We start from the raw sequence: 17,932 nt of genomic DNA, 5'->3' as shown, positions 1-17,932 counted from the left end.
TACACAGGCCATGTGCAGGTTAGTCAGAGCAGCTTCCTGCTCATTGTGAACTTTTAACTCTCGGTCCTGCTTTTGCTTCTCTGACTACTCATGATATCTCTCTCACCCACCTTTATTGGTCAGTGCTAGATTATTCTAGGTTATTTTAGATATCTCTTCAAGGAAGTTTTCTGGTGGTACACACTGATTTACATACACCTTGGTACCTGCTTTCATCCGAACTTACATTTTTATTTCAAGTAGTTCTCGGAAACTTACTGATGTGAGTCATATTTTCATGTTCCATTCTATTTTCCACCTATGAGTTTCTTGAAGAATAACATATGCCTGTGTCATTCACTCTTGAATCATCATGGCCTCTGTGACTTTTAAAAGAAAGGAACTCAAGAACTGTGAATTAATGAATGATACATATATCATTGCATCAGGCACTGTCTCAACATTAAGAATAACAAGAAAATGCCTGGAGTACAGTGAGGACCTGATGGGTCTTGTAACTCTTGTGGCTTTACAGCAAATGTAATGTTGTCTATGACTGCAAAACTCTTGGCTCGGCATTTAGTAGATTGATCTGTGTTTGACATCTAGGAGAAATGCAATAACTATTTTTGGATGTCAAGTAAAAAGATACGTTTTTCAAGGCATGTTCAGTGTGAGGAAAGAAAATCAGCCCTGGTCCTGTGACAGTATCTGAAAAATGTTCAGAGAGAACAATGTTTTGATAGAGTCTCCAGCACAGGCAATTATGAATACTTCAGAATTGGATTCCAGCATGAGCGGGCTCCCTACTCACTCCAGCTTCCTTCCTGAGTCCATCTAACCCAGTTCATTTTACAAGTATGCTGAGTACCAGCAGTAGCCTGTATTACTGAGCAGCCGCACACAGTGAGATGCCTGGGAACTTGGCAGGCCAACATCCCCACAGTGAATAAAAATGATGTGGGCCAATTGCTCACCTCTGTGGAAACCTAAGTGACTGTGAAGGCAGACTCCAGTCCCCCAGCTACAGAGAGACCTGCAGGTCCAGCAATCCTAAGCTGGCCCCCAGAAATGATGGGAAATTCAATTTCAAAAGAGCTGTTTGCAAAGTGATCCAATACATACAGTGTATATATTATTATTGTATTATATTGAGTAATATCACATTTAAGGAGATTTCATAGCATTCTAGCCATGCACAAGGGAATATAAAAGCAGTTCATAAAGAGAGGAGCACAATTTCCCTTCAGCGTTCGTTATGCTCCCATTATCCTCTGAATAATAATCAGAGGTCCACTTAGTCTGACTTGAGAAGGAACAGATCTGTAATTACCTCAAGTCTATAGTGTCCTTCCAAGGGTTCAGACCCAGTATCGGAACAATAAATCCAGAGAGAGATTGCAGCTCTCAACACCTAGGCTGAAGAAGGAACATAACAGCAATTCCGAAAGCCCCTCGTCTATCTTCCATTATTGTGAATGTGCAGGGAGGACACACACTAGAACAAAGGGCTATATGAAACTGGATCCTATTCCCAAAGATTTCTTTCTACCATGGTTGGCAGTAGGAGAAAGAATTATGTGACCCACCCTGATCTCACCACCAACTCTGATTCTATCCCTACTGAAACTCCCAAGGGAAACAGAAAAGTAATATGCTGAAGATCTATAGAAAGAAATAGAAGACACTTTATAGATTTGATCCAAAATAACCTTCCTTGGCTCTACCCATGTCCAGTGAGAGTCTTCCTTGTTTGTGTGCCAGTGGCAAGGACTCATAGGCACTCTGTGTTCATCAGAATGAATATAGATCTACAGGAAATGTCCCATGGGGAATTTCACTATGCACGTCTCTCCAGAAAAGGGGCATCAGCAGTACCTTTTACCAAAATATTGCTTCTATTTTCTGGAATTTTGTTTGCTAGGGTTGCCATGGTGTTTTAGAAAAAGCAATATCAGGCTGGGGGTGGTAGTGCAGACCATTGATCTGAGGATTCAGGAGACAGAGGCAGGCAGATCTCCAGGATCGAGGCCATCCCGGTCTACAGAGTGAATTGTGGATCAACCAGGGCTATATAGGAAAACACTGTCTAAAATATTAATTAAAAAGAAGAGTAGAAAATAAAGAAAAATTATTTCATTCAACTTCATTTTTGTTGAAAATGGGAATGGGACTGGGACCATGAGATCCATGTCTCTCATCTCTCAGAGAAGAAATCTGATGAAATTTGAGGAAGCTCTTTAAGTCTCTTCCCTTAGCCATAAAAGTGAAGCTAAAACTAGCCACAGACAGTTTATAATTAGTGGAATTAGATCATACACACATCACATACTGCCCATGTCTGACACTAACCCTATTAAAAGAAGCCATTAAAAACTGATCACCGTGATGATGTCTATTATCCCAGCATAAAAGTAGCTGAGGCAGAATAGTCATGAGACCCAGGCATAAGACACTGTCTCCAAAAATAAATAACAATAACCACCACAATAATCATGATTTCAGGGCTCATTCTATGACTGCATCTACCTCCATTAAAATCTGCATCACTAGTGATGTACGATACTATTACAGAGAAGGAAAGGCAGGTCATTATCTTCTTGCATATCTTACCTATGTGTCTCTCTAAATAACTGTACATAGACTATATAAATACATATAATACAGCTGTGTGTAGGTTAGTGGGTGGGTGAGTGGTTGGAATTTGAAATATCTTATTAAAACCAAAAGCAAACAAATCCGTATAGTTACAGCAGTCATCATCAAATGTCTATGAGCTCTTGCCACTGGCACACAGACTAGGGCTGAAAGGGGAGGCCCTCTGAGCATATTAAGCTTAGAAGGCTCAAAAGGGCCTTCCTTGATGTTACAGGAGCATTGAAGAGCTGCTAAGAGAGAGGCCACTCTTCAGCGGATACACCACCTCCAACTCCAGAACTCTATGTTAGATTCTTTTCATCTTTTAATCAGAGCTGCATCTGTGAAAGCTCTCATTTTAAATTACAGCTAATACATCTCACTCATGAATCAAGCAAAACATGCCCGAGGTCTGAAGAAAGAAAGCCAGCTGACTCAGAGTACATAAACATTTGCCAAGATCAGGGATGGGCAGCTCTTCCCCTTGCAGGTCAGACAGTAAGTATTGTTCCTCTGTGGGTCACATTTCATTGTCATGCTCACTCAGTTCTGAGACCATGATGCAAAAGTGGCCAGAGGCAACTCATGGACCAATTGCTACAGTGAGCACCAGTAAAACTTTATCTTCAGAAGCATGTGGTAGCCTAGATTTGCATCAGCAGCCAGAGTTAGCTGACTTCTGGCCTAGATTCTTACTGCTGAGGCTAAAAGCTTGGAAGAGGCTTGAGAGCAGGAACTAATGGAAGGGTCTGTAATAAGTTTGGGTCCTACTGATAGGTGGACTGAGCAGGGAGGAAATGTGTGAGTGTTTTCATCAGACTGAAACATTCTCCCCTGGACTGTAGGGAGAGCTCCACTGAGCATATTAATCAAATAGGACTCAAAGGTCCTTTCCCTGCCATCTGAAGCAGTAAGGAGGTGTTAGGGAAAGGAGAGTTTTCAGTGGAACTGCCGGCAATTTGACCAGGGGACTCCAGGAGTGTGACTTTTTTTTTTTTTTTTTACATATAAAACTATTTTTTTATTACATCTTTTCCTCAATTACATTTCCAATGCTATCCCAAAAGTCCCCCATACCCTCCCCCTACTTCCCTACCCACCCTTTCCCATTTTTTTGGCCCTGGCGTTCCCCTGTACTGGGGCATATAAAGTTTGCATGTCCAATGGGCCTCTCTTTCCAGTGATGGCCGACTAGGCCATCTTTTGATACATATGCAGCTAGAGTCAAGGGAGTGCGACTTTCTAAGTTATGACACATGTCAGCATGGCATTTACTTTCACCTGAAAATTCTCTGTATATCTGGGGTGCCTAGAAACCATCTCCCCAGGAAACGCCATTCAGCAAAGCCTTAACGTTTCAGCAAGGGCATCTAGATGTGGAGTCCCCTAGAGTCTCTTTTATTACGAGCTTACTCATTCGAGCTACTTAGACCTTTGATGATTTTTCCAAGGCTTAGTGAGACTCTTCCTGGGTCCAATTATACTAACTCCTGTAAAAATCATCCCAGGCACCTTCAAACAGAAAAATCTCTGAAATCCAAATACCATACCCCGTCCCCTCCTAACTTCTAACTTGTTTCAACTGTAGGTAAGTTGACCTTGAGGTATTCTCACACGCTTGCCTTGTTTTCTGCTCTTCTCTTGTGTAGCCCCCCTATGAATGCCCTGAGAGACAGTGCCTGGAACCATAGGTAACTCCTCTAATCATTGTTAGCCCATCTCTCACTTGCAAGACAATCTCCTTTTATGGACCAAGTCCATCTTCTTTTATTAGAGTAGCAATGCCACCATGTTGTTCCTTAGTTCAAAACAAACGGTAGCTAATTTCTCCCCTACAAAGGGCTAGAGAATAATCTATTCAAATTACAGGGCTACAATGTGAAGCAAACATGCAGAAGTCAAATACAATTTAGGTTGTAACTAGGGATTTCTTTGTAGAAAGTTACTATGGGAAGTCTAGATCTCTTCCAGTTGGCTTGTCAAGGGTGTGGAGGTCACATTCACTCTCTAAGATGAGTAGACATCACAAGGGAAAAGAGGGCTGGTGTTGGGGAAAGAGAGAGAGAGAGAGAGAGACAGAGAGAGAGAGACAGAGAGAGAGAAAGACAGAGAGAGACAGAGAGAGACAGAGAGACAGAGACAGAGAGAGATTGAGAGAGGGAGGAAGGGAGGAAAGGAAAGAGAGCAACAAAGCAGAAAGACAGAAAGAAAAAGAGAGGAGAGAAAGGGTGAAGGAAGAGAGAAAGAGACAGACAGACAGACAGACAGACAGACACACACACACACACAGAGAAAGAGAAATTGTGTGCTTATATGCTTATACTCACTCTGTGGTTGTGCATACTCAATCTACTCAGACTCAGACCTTAAGTTATAGAGGCAAACTGGTAATAAGGACACATGCTCCACTATGTTCATAGCAGCCCTATTTATAATAGCCAGAAGCTGGAAAGAACCCAGATGTCCCTCAACAGAGGAATGGATACAGAAAATGTGGTACATTTACACAATGGAGTACTACTCAGCTATTAAAAACAATGAATTTATGAAATTCTTAGGCAAATGGATGTATCTAGAGGATATCATCCTGAGTGAGGTAACCCAATCACAAAAGAACACACATGGTAGGCACTTACTGATAAGTGGATATTAGCCCAGAAACCTAGAATACCTAAGATACAATTTCCAAAACACAAGAAAATCAAGAAGAAGGAAGACCAATGTATGGAAACTTCCTTCCTCCCTAGAATAGGGAATAAAATACCCATGGAAGGAGTTGCAGAGACAAAGTTTGGAGCTAAGACGAAAGGATGGAGGATCCAGAGACTGTCCCACCTGGGGGTTCATCCCATAATCAGCCACCAAATGCAGACACTATTGCATATGCCAGCAAGATTTTGCTGAAAGGACCCTGATATAGCTGTCTCATGTGAGCATAAGCCAGTGCCTGGCAAATACAGAACTGGATGCTCACAGTCATCTATAGGATGGAACACAGGGCCCCCAATAGAGGAGCTAGAGAAAGTACCCAAGGAGCTGAAGGGGTCTGCAACTCTATAGGTGGAACAAAAATATGAACTAATCAGTACCCCCCAGACCTCGTGTTTCTAGCTGCATATGTAGCAGAATATGGCCTAGTTGGCCATCATTGGAAAGAGAGGTCCCTTGGTCTTGCAAACTTTATATGCCCCAGTACACGGGAATGCCAGGGCCAAGAAGTGGGAGTGAGTGGGTAGGGGAGCAGGGTGGAGGGGGTATAGGGGACTTTTGGGATAGCATTTAAGAAGTAAATGAAGAAAATATCTAATAAAAAATAAATAAATTGTATGAATTGAATATTTTTTAAAAGTTTTGGAGGCAATGTTTGTTAAAATATGGGTCCGCAGTGATATTATGATTGAACAAGAAAGCAACAAATGTCAAGAGGTGGTTTCTGGGTTGTCAATAGGTGTATTCGCTGGAATATACCAGGACTGAGTTTTAATTTATTTAACATTTGGGTCTCAGTTTCCCCATTAATAATTTTAGCAAATTTATACTAATCCCTTCATTGGTGATGTGAATGAGATGGCTCAGAGAAGCCTCCAGTGGGGAGTGAAGAAGGGGAGGATGCTCTGATTGTCAATGGATCCCAGTTCTGCTTCTTATCTGCGTGACTTTGAGTATCTCCTCTGTGCTCTGTATCCTCACCTAGGTAAAGAAGGGTGAACTACAGTGTCTGGCTACTCTGCGTCCTTTGGAGATTCAGTCCGATCATGAATGTAGGCTGGAAGCTCTGCAGCCTCTGCTGCTGCCTGAATGCACTAAATGCTAGATGTTACTCTCCTGGATTGTCAGTAACGAGAGGTGCATAATCTTGCTCCCTTCCTTTCAGCCCAAGAAATCTATATTTATTTTTTTCCACCTCAAGTTTAAAATTTATATTTCCCCTTTAAATAACCAGGATTATTCATTTTCTTTAAATCTGAATTTTACACTGTGAAATGTAGCAACTTTTTCTTAAGGAAAAGTCACTTTTTCATCCCCACACAAGACTTTCATTCTCAACCCTTCCACTTCTGGTTCTGGTTTGTTTGAGCTGCACTGTTGGACAACACAGGGTATTTTGTTTTGGTTTGTTTTGGTTTGTTTGTTTTGGTTTGTTTTTTCCTTTTTAAATGAGTTTGGCCAAGTAGTTTTCTTCTCAAGGGCCATAAAACTGCATAAATGCCAGGTCTTCAAGGGTAGACGATTCTGTTTCTGATGTCAGAAGGCTAGCTAATTCCCTAGCTGGAAATGACATTCTTTTTACAGGCCTGAAGATAGAGTCTGTGAGGCTTTGGAACCTCCAAGATATCCGGTTCAAATGTCTTGGGAGGTCTCTCTCCCTCCTATGATGGGGAGAATGTAATCTTGTGCCCCTGCAGGTCTTTTGCGATGCCACAGACATAGCTCTATGTGAAAAGTTACCATTTGAGAAACTGATAGCTTCTGTATGTCTTACAGATAGAGAGGTCAAAAGCTTAGGCCCCTATTCGAGTATTTGTATTCTGGAGTGACTGGCAGCAGGGGTGTCAGAAAAATGCAAATCTACCTAAGAACCAAAATGGTACAGAAAACCAGGATTAAGCCATTAGAAAGCATATCACTGGTCTTTCTTTAGGACAGTGTACAAGGCTGCCTTGAGTACATACATCCCCAGTCCACTCTGGAATCCAAAAAACAGAGAAAGAAAAGAGAAGGATGATCAATGCCAAGAAGATGCTACAGGGTTAGGGATAGGGCAGGGACATTTTTTTTTTCATAATTTACTCCCATTCTGATTTTTGCTGTGGTATTTGCTCTGTGATTCAGGCAGATTAATATCCCTCTCTGGACTTTCACAGACAAAACAGGCAGTTCAGACAACCAGGGAAGGTTCTGTCATTCTACCTGTGTTTAAAGTTAGGTTAAAATATCCAAGTGCCAAGAAACTTGCAACATTTTCTCTCTTTAAAGGTTAAAGTTCACAATTTAATGTTGTTTGTTAATAAATTTAACACACCATGATTAAACAAGGAATCAAATTTCACTGTCAACCAAGGCAACACAGGTAACAAAATTTATAAAACAAGAATGCACAGAAGAACGAAATTCAAAACTCAAAAGGTAAGCAGATAGCAATTATAAATGACAGTCAGAAGTGCAAAATGGCAGCAGCTACGATCCAAAATGGCTGCTAACACAAAATGTAGTCTACAATTCAAAATGGTAGTGACTGGTTGATGAGCAGCTTGTCTGTCTCTTAACTGTAAACTCAGGCTCTACCAAAGGTTTCCAAAGCATCATGTCTAAAATATGACAACCCAATATTAATGGGAAAGTATTCAATTGCAGTTGCTTGTTGTAAATTTGTCTCTATGATAATCCAGTCTCTCTCAAGCACGTGTATTACATGCCTCACCCTGAAAAAAAATCTCAGTTTTATTACAGTTTATGCAATCATTTTAGAATACGTGCAGTGAGAAGATTGACTAAGGGAACGCCTTGGCTCCAGTCAGTTCTAGCATGTTGGAAATATGAACGACCTCTTCTTGTATTCTTGTATTCTCAGAGAACAGTCTGATTCCTTGTATTGCCTTCTATATAAAAAGCACACACGGTTTATAGAAAACAACAATGAACTGGAAGAATATGTAACCACAAATTAAGGACATGAACTCATTGGTATGCTAATGAGTACGCCAAACAGAACCTGCAAAATTGTATGATGCCTGTTTCAATGTTTTCTCAGACGCAAACAGGAACAACTAAACCATCTATTGTGCTTAAACAGTTAACAACAACACATTAGACATTTGAATCAGCACTTGATACATATGCAGCCTACTTCATCTTCTCATACCCAGTCACTACCACAATGTCTTCAAATCCCAAGTTGCTGTGTTCCCAAAGAATAACATCTTCATCAAGGATGGTCATCCTGACAGGGCAAACGACTGAAATAAGCATAGCAGGAAAAGCAGAAAGCACTACATGAAAAGATAAATGGAGCTTCAAACTGGAACCTCCCTTGCAATGGAAACATGAACAAAGTCCCCAATTAAAACACTCAGAATGCATCCAGGCTTTCTGCATTAGGCAAAACAAGCTGTTCTTGGGTATTGGGAACATAATATCAGAAATCTGTTTTTCTAATAAATGGTCCATTCCTTGATTCTTGGTCTAGACTCAGGTTAAGAAACACCTTGTACCAATCTATTGTACTCAGACATGGTATTTGAAAAATATTTACCTGTAAATTATTAAATATCAAATTGAATTTTAAAATCAATTTGGGAATTTGATATTAATGTTGACTTAACAGAAAGCAGTTTAAGAACTCTTGTGATGTATTTATTTATCTGGATTTTAAATCTCCACCCACCCCCTATCTCCTGGTCTATCTGTAGTCCTTCATGTCATGATCCTCTTACTTTAGTCTCCTGAGAGGCAGTGGTCACAGTCCTATGTTACAAGTTCAGATTGCTGAGAAAAAAACTTCAATATGTATAATTCCAATCCAAGGTCTGCCTGACTTGGGATCCTATCATTGTATCTATCATTGTATCAAGCTCCTAACTGATGTTTCAGAAGTTCAAATGTATCTATATGTCCTACAAAGAGATGAAACAAGAGATTACAAAGGCTAGTTGACATGTTTTGGGTACCACATGTGATCAGAAATAAAATGTAGTATATAGACTTATTTATGATCTGTATACACTAGTGAGTAATTGTAGGTGAACATGTGCCACAGCATATGTGTGGAGAAGACAGGGGATATCCTTACGTATCTGTCTTTGCCACCTACCTGTATCAGACTGGTTTCGCTTTTCTTAATCTCTACTGGCTATAAAGCTGCTACCTTGTCCATGAGCTTCTGGGGATTCTCTGCTCTTACCTCTTTCTCCTTCCTTACTGAGGGACCAAGGAGATAAGTATATGCTACCTCTCCCCATGGCTTATGGGATTTGAACTCAGGTCTTCATGTTTGTCATGTATAGTGTCTATCCACTGAGCTATCTTCCCAACACAGAGAACTCGATGTACTTTACCTAAATGCCATGATGCTTATGAAAAATTAACCATTCACACTCACAAAAATTACCCAAGCCATTTTCCCTAATCTGTATTAAGAATTTTCTAACATGTCATATCAGCATCCAGCATCCAGAATGAAGCCTCAGAATTTTGAAACATGACATTTGAATCAAAACACACGCACACACGCGCACGCACAAGCACACACACGCGCACATGCATCTTTTACTCTTAGAGCTCCTCTGCTCCTCTCAGGCATCCTATGTTGGGATCCATGTTGAAGGAGTCTGTTTTTCCCCTGAACTCTAAGCACTTCCTAGCCAAATACAACATTGAACACGATAGGAGTCATGCGCCTTGCTCCTCCTTAGTGAAGGGCTGTAATTTATTCTAAAAGCCATGGGTCATGAATTTTAAAGCATTCACAGGATGCCTAGGCTCAGAAGGAAACAAGAGGCAGTACCTGCAGCATTAAGGACCTGAGCCTGGCGGTGGTGATGCACACCTTTAGTTTCAGCATGTTTTAGGCAGAGGCAGACAGGTCTCTGAGTTTAAGGCAACATGATCTACAGAGTGAGTTTCAAGAAAAGCCAAGGCTATAAAAAGAATACCTGCCTCAAACAAACTAACAAACAAATAAATGAAAAGAAAAACAAATAATGTTACAAATGATATTATAACATCAACAAAACAAAATGGAAAAGAAAGGAAGGGAGGGAGGGAGGAAGGCAGGCAGACAGGAAGGAAGGGAGGGAGGGGACCCTTTGTTAACAAGAGAGCTCAGTAGCACTATCATTTAAAAAAAAATTGAAGCCACCAAAACATAATACTGGGGTTTGCTGAAGGCACAGGTCTCAGACCAGAGTATACTCTAAGGCTTCAATCTCGGATCTGCTGTGGCCATCCCTGGGGTGACATGAGTAGTTCTCACAAAAAGGATTACAATCTGCAGCTGCTATCTATTCAGAAGAGCACAGCATGCTAGCCCAGGCATGCCTGGAGAAGCCCCTGGAACCTCCAGTCTATTACAGTTCTGTCCTTGTATCTGGCATGCCTGGGACTAAGCATCAGCTGTTAGTTTTTAGCTATAAGGACCTGTGTAAAGCACTTGCCCTGGGTGAAGCATTTGGAGCATGGATGGTACCATTCCATCCAGTGTAAGTGGACAAACATGAAGATGAGTAGAGGTTGTTCACAACAATGCAAATAACACACTCTGACACTGAGCAAAAACACTTACTGCTGAGGTTATAATTCTCTGCTTCCCAATATGATACATCTATCCTATTTTCAGATATGTTATTTCTCAATGATTTTGCCAAATTTCCAGTGTAATTCATTAGGCTAAAATCCTCCCCAAAGGACAAGCATTATGTATATGTATTCTGTATTCTGTAAATCATTGGCTGATAGCCTTTACAAGGAAAGAGGTGAGGAGTAAGGGGAACAAGGGGAAATGGGAATCACAAGAATAGGAAGGTTCATCCATCAACTGGTCTCAATTTCTATGACTGATAAAACAGAGAGGCAGATGATCTTGGCAAACCCAGAGGCCAGGATCTTAGTTAATGTGCCTTCTGAATTTAGAGGGCAAAACAATGATACCAGACTTGGGTAAAATCCTGTGTCTCTTGCCCTAGCCTCTGACACCAAACTTTTAAGGGGACAAAGTTGGAATGGGCAGATACTAATGATTTGACACCAGAAGACCTGGATGTTGAGCTCAGTGATGCCAGTTCAAAACTCTTGACATCCTTTGCCTCTTTGTCCCCTTTAGGTCCCCAGTAAAAAAAGGATGGAGACTAATACCACTGAAAAGATTTAAATCAAGAGTGGTGGTGTAGCATACAATCTTAATATCGGGACTTGAGGGGAAGAACCTAAGCCCCATAGTGCCTTCAAGGTTAGCACAATCTCTGTAGTAAGACCCTGATTCTAGCAAAACAAAACAAAATCCCCAAAACAAAACAGTGGGAGAAACAGAGAGTATCATAAATATTGAAATAATGCCCAAAAGCTTAACCTGGCCTGGGAGTCTATGCAGGATTCAAACCAGTTTCTCTTCTCTGTAACCCGGACAATTCTTAAGATACATTTTCTAAAGGGAAGATGATCATACCCAGAGACATACAATAGAGATATCTATGGACTGAAAGGTGGCTGCTATACTGCGGTGAATTAGCAACTTCTTCAGGTTCAAATGAATGAAGGGTTTCTGCTAGTTAAGTGTCTGATGTGTACATTTCAAACCCATGTTCTCTTAAAGAGACAGTCATAGACAATAAGAAGCAGGACATGAAATTCAAACTTCAGTCTTCCCCAAAGCCTGATGAGGAAGGCAATAAGACCAGACCAATTGGTGACATCAGCAATATCCCCCTCTCTGCAAAACCTCTGCCTGTAAGAATTTACAGAGGCAAAACTAGTGACGTGGGTTCCAGCATATGTATAAGCACCACCCCCAATAAAATGGCACTGAAGCAGGTGCTCAGCAAATCTTAGTTCTATTGTTTTGAGTATTTGAGCTAGTAAAAGGTTAGAGAACGTACAGACTGAGACAGTAACTGACCATAAGAATCGAGCTATAGATTATAGCAAAAGAGGTAGAGATGGCGATTCATTCGGCCTTGCTTTCTGTGTAAAATATTTCTGGAAGGGAAAAGGAGATTTTGATAGCCCTGTCTCTGGCAGCAGTCTCTATAACCTAGGGTGTGGTATGACAGACCCTATTTTTTTAAATTTTACATCTAAAAACCATTGTCTTTATGTATATTGCATGCACAAACACACACATACACACACAGACACGGACACTCGGACACATGCACTCAGTGTGCACACTTGTATGGAGAGTATAGGTCAACATTTAATGTCTTTCTCAATCACTGCCTTCATTTCTTGCTGAGACTGGGATACTCACTGAACCTACAATCTGTGTTTCAGGTGGCTTTGCAGGTCAAGGAGTCTCTAGGAGCCACCTGTCTTTGCCTATCCCTTCCACCAGTGCTGTGTGGGGTCATACCTTAACTTCACCACTGCTGGCTTTTACACAGGTGCTAGACATCTGCCCTCCAGTTCTTATGTTTGCAAAGTAAGTGCTTTACCCAAATAGCTATCTCTCCAGCCCTAGATGATTTGATCTCTAATGCAAGTTTCAATTACAATTTAAAGTTAATATACTATACAATACACTAATATGTGTGTACACACACACACACACACACACATATATATATATATAAGATACCATACTATGGTATTTTCATTTGTGTGTTCTAATAAGTCCCTTATCATCACTGTCATCTCTGTGTCCCCTGCTCTGCCTCCTGTTTCCCCCTTCCTCCCTGCAAATCCTTCCCCATTGTACCAAATGCATTTTTATCACTTTTCCCTGCCTATTAAGATCATTTCTTTCCTTCTTAACATTCCCTTTCTTGTTTTATGAACACACACATATACATATCCACAACTTCATATCTAGGTTCTGAACATGAGGGAAATCAATCTAATTATCTTTCTGAGTTTGCCTGACTATGCTTAATAATGATTTCTAATTCTATCTATTTTCCAAGAAGGAGGAGTCCCTATCTATCATTGGCAGAACAGTGATCTTGTGCAGCCTCTGTGGAAATCAGTATGACGGTCTCTCAAAACAGCTATAGCTAGAACCACACCACTCCTGGGCACATACTCAAATAACTCTGTCATCACACCGTACCACAGAGATATGTGAACATCCACCTTGGTTGCTGCATCGCTCACAAAAGCCAAGAAGTAAGACCAGTTTGCATGTCCATCAACAAATAAATGGGAAAAGAAAGTGTAGTACATAGACAAAGTGGAATTTTCTTCAGCCATAATAAAATATAAGCAATGTTTGACTTTTTAAACTGTAAGCTTTAATTGCTCAAACAATAAATATTTAATGAACAAATATGATGTTCTTAAGCAAGGGGTTTGTTTGTCTACCCCATTCCTTTATCTAAAAGAATTACACAAAAGGGTGAGAAGTCAGACCCCATCACCAACTCTCTCAACTGTTTGATGATATTAGGAAGATCTGGGGAGACTGCTAACAGTCCTTCTAGAAACCACAGAGGCTTCTCTGACAGTTCCCCTCCCTGTCAGCAGAGCCAGAGCTGAGCTCAGAGACTTGGCTCCAGGACCTGTGTTCTTTCTCCTATAAGAGTTCAGAGTGAGTGGGAAAGTGTAGAAGACTTAAGCAGACTGCAGAGGTGTTAAAAATAGAAGTCAAGTTGCTATTGGAGATACAAGGAGAATTCTCCATTCGAAAATCTCTAATTATAATATGTCAAGAGTAAAATACCTCGTCAGGAACAGTATCTGGGAGAATACAGCAATGGCTCTGTCAGCACCGTGATCTGTAATATGTTTGGAATCCTTCACAAAATAGAAACTCAGCAGAAAAACGTCCTGCAGGGAATTGTCTCAGCCCCCGGGGAATGGCAGAGACGACCTGCTAAGGCTTGTCTGTCCTTGCTTTACTTAGCTCTGGTTGGGAGCTCGAGGTTGCACACTGTCTCTCTTTTGAGATCCTGCAATTTGTGTTAAGTCATGTGCATATATCGGATGTTCTTAGAGCCACCATATGGATGGAGAATGCATGGCCTCCACAATGTCCTTAAAGTGACATTAAACATCATGGATATATATGTCAAAGGGTAGTTATTACAGGATAGCACTCTCCTCTAAGGAATAGCTTAGCTATTCTTCTAACACCAACCTTTTCTTGTTTCTATATAGATCATGCTATGTATACGCTCTAGAGCTAAGCTCTAGGTTCTGCCTAACAGTAACTTTCTCTTAATATAAGCCTATGTATCCTGCACTGAGAGGAGCATTGTTCTGACCTACTTTAAAGTTTAATTCCTTCCACATGCAATGCAGAACTTGAGGGAAAGAGAAATCAACTCCATCAAGATGTGGAGAGACAGAGACAATTTGAAGTAAACTTGTCATAGACAAGTTCAAATCAGGGAAAAAAAATCAAAAGTAGGTAATGAAGGCAGAGAGAGGGCTTGGCAGGAGACGAGCAGATGGTAATAAGCCTGGGCACCTGAGCTCAGTACCCAGCCTCCATGTATAAAAGCCAGGTGTAAGCATGGCGTGCCAGTAACATCAGTGCAGTGGAGTTAGAGACAGGGGACAGCTCAGACTTGGTGCCCTGCCAACCTCGCTGAAAAGACAGTGAGCTCCAGATTTAGTGTGATATCCTGTCTCAAGAGACTAGGGTGGAGAGAGACAGAGGGCATTCAATGTCTCCCTTTGGCTTCCACATAGTATATACCCAGACACATATAAGTGTCTTCTTCTGGGGCCAAAGAGGGGAAAGAATCTGCATTAATTATTTGTAGCAGAAAAGATGGCATATTTCCTCTATCACTCCCCCTCCCACAGTGTGCATCATTTAAATGTGACAAGAGAAGACAACGTGATGGCAGCTCCATCCCATAAGCACATTCTCCAAACTCAGGAATCCCTTGTCTTCAGAGAGTCTAAGAATTTTTACAAGTATATGCCTGGCACATTTCCCAAATTCTGGATCATGCCCCCCACCCAGGTTCCAAATGCCACCCTTCATAGTGAGATAATGAAGACACAGAGAGTAAGAAAAGGAATGTCTTAAGAAAGTACTTGTGTCGGGTTTGGATTTGGAGCCAAGGTCTCTGAACTCTATCACACCTGACCTGGCTTGTCCTCTGTTTTCTTGATCTGTTTTCTTGAGTTCACATTTCTTATATTTCCTGTGAGTCAGCATGGAGAACAATGAAGATATCTGTGCACATGTGAATGGAGAAACAAACAGACTGTGGTATGCCCATGTACTGAAATAATATTCAGCAATGTAAGAAGTGAGTACTTATACATGGGACCTCGTGGAAGAAACGGAAGACAAGTGTGGTGATGAGCAGAGAACAGGAGCACAGACTGCTTGCTGTGGATGCTGAAGACTGTGTATAGCCATAGGAGGGGCTCCTTCAGATGCCTGGGAATGTGGCCAAGAACAAGAATGAGAGGGTGACACGGGGCACAAACATTGCAGGTGATGCATCTTTTCATTGCTCTAGATTTTGGTAAAAGTTCCTGTACATGTTTTCATTGATACAGATGGATCAAGCATGTTCTTTCCAGTTGTGTGTATACTGCATGCACATTGTACATCTATAAAGCTGTAAAAATATTAACATTTCCTCTTTCCTGTTGTCCCTGCTCATTCCGATATTCAGATGGCCCATTCCTCTGGTTTTCCTTTCAAGCATGTTGTTTTTGGACCTTCCCCCATCTTCCACTGTGTATCTTCTCTATGTTATATGTCCTGTCCCACTGTGTCCCTTAGAGATAGCTTTCCTTGGCTTAAATTAATGAACCCAAGTCACCCAGCCTGTAAACTCTTCTCTCTGGTTGCTGCTTCCCTCTGCTGCTGTCTTTCCTTGATCCTTCTCATTGCCATCAGTAAAGATGTTCAAAGCTCCCTTCTCTGACTCCAGCATTCAATCCTTGACCTATGATCTTCCAAGCCTCTCCACCACTCAATCCATTCAATTCCGACTTATGATCTTCTGGAATTGCCTCCCTACCATTCACCATTCTATTCTATCCTGTATGTCACTTCTCACCCTCATGGTGTCTCTTCACAGGTCTTCAGAGGGATAGAAGAAAGAAAATTCATGTTCCCAGGCCTTCACTGATACCCATACTGCAAAGTCAAACACGTACTGAGTTCAGTCTCTAGGTCTCCATGCCCCAACCCTTGTCTGGTTCCATTTGTAATCTGGTACCCTGTTTCTGGCATTCAGTAGCTCCTCTTATCCTAAAACTCACCATCTCAGAGCTAACTTAAATAACTATTGTCTAAGAATTTTGTAAGTGATAAAACAACATATTCAGGCCCTATCACATTTGATCATCACAAAATTAGCAACAAAAGGCAAAAAGCATCCTTTTTTACTGTCTTTCCTGTTATTTGGCATTGTTATTTGATATGCATCTACAGTATTGCTCAATCCTTTGTATTGCTGAGTACTAGTCCATTGGACTGATCTAAGTCAAATTGTTCATTTACGGGCAAGTATTTGTGCTTTCCATGTTACAGTATGGAGATGTAAATATGTATAATATGGCCACCATGAAAACCTGGTAACCCAGAAAAGTAATCTAGTGAACACATCCCCAAGGAAGGCCAGCCAAATACCACCCATGGCAGTGGCAACATTCTCAATACCTAGAAGGAAGAAGCACCCAACAGGGCTTGGGCAGATGACTTTGTCAGTAGTGAGCACTGTGCATACAACAGAGTAGCAATGCCAAGTAACCATGGCAACATTGAAACCCAGTGAAAGAAGTCAAATACCAAAGGCCTTGTAGTATAGTTCTCAGATGGTAAGACCTTACCATAAGAGGCCCATCCATAGATGGTGGAAAGCAGATAGGCAGGTGCCAGCCTGCTGGGGGAATGGAGGACTGGCAGGGGATGGGAGATAGGGGGTTGGGTGGTAGAATTTGTTTCCATGGAGATGAACATGCTGTGGCACCAGATGGTGACACTCACAGGGAATGTACTAATTCCTCTGAATTTGGTACACTAGACATTGATTATAGGTGATATGTACACTTTATAGAAACAGAATTCAGACTGTGGAGGCAAAAGAACGTTTCTGAGCATGTGCTACGTTTACTATGGTTAAAGCTTGTATCTGAAATAGATACAGAGCCAAGCAGCAAAGCTACCCAGTGATTTCCTGCCTTTTACAAAATTCATTATGTGCACAACAAAGCATTCTGGGTTCCCAGGGCCTTGACTGTGGAAAGAAAAGGCAACCTTACCATAAGCCTTTAAAAGGCTACATGCTAGACCTTATCTGTGTCCGTTTCTCCAAGGAACGCTTCAGAGGACATTTTCCCTACTATGGACTACACAAGTTTCAGGATTCTTAATTACCATAGGTGGTTTACAGACGAGCACCATCTAATTTTAATGTAATTATTAGTGTCTGTGGTCATGTTTGATACTGGCCCATTATCTTAGTTTTAACACAGGGTGGTCATAAAATGTATCTTTTTCTTTCTGTTTGCTTGCTTATTTCTTATCCATCCAATCCAGCTTTCAGTTTATACTCTTAAGATCCAACACATGTTCACTCCCATGTATCCCTTCCATCTGTACCTGCAACAGAACCCTACCCATTACAGCTGGATGTTGTAGCTTAGTTGGTAGAATGCTTGCCTAGCATGTACCCAGCCTGTGCTCCAGTGC

The 17,932-nt window shown here is 41.2% G+C and overlaps 1 protein-coding gene across 30 annotated transcripts in view; it reads right to left on the bottom strand.

The window, feature by feature from the left end:
* Rbfox1 (RNA binding fox-1 homolog 1) overlaps positions 1–17,932 on the bottom strand; it is a 2,110,633-nt gene that overhangs the window by 172,771 nt on the left and 1,919,930 nt on the right. The window lies entirely within an intron of this gene.

This window comes from Mus caroli, unplaced genomic scaffold (genome assembly GCF_978045245.1).
Source record: "Mus caroli unplaced genomic scaffold, Mus_caroli_1 scaffold_17, whole genome shotgun sequence".
NCBI classification, from domain to species: Eukaryota; Metazoa; Chordata; class Mammalia; order Rodentia; family Muridae; genus Mus; species Mus caroli.
The sequence above is the reverse complement of the archived record's forward strand: the minus strand, read 5'-3'. Positions and strand labels throughout refer to the sequence as shown.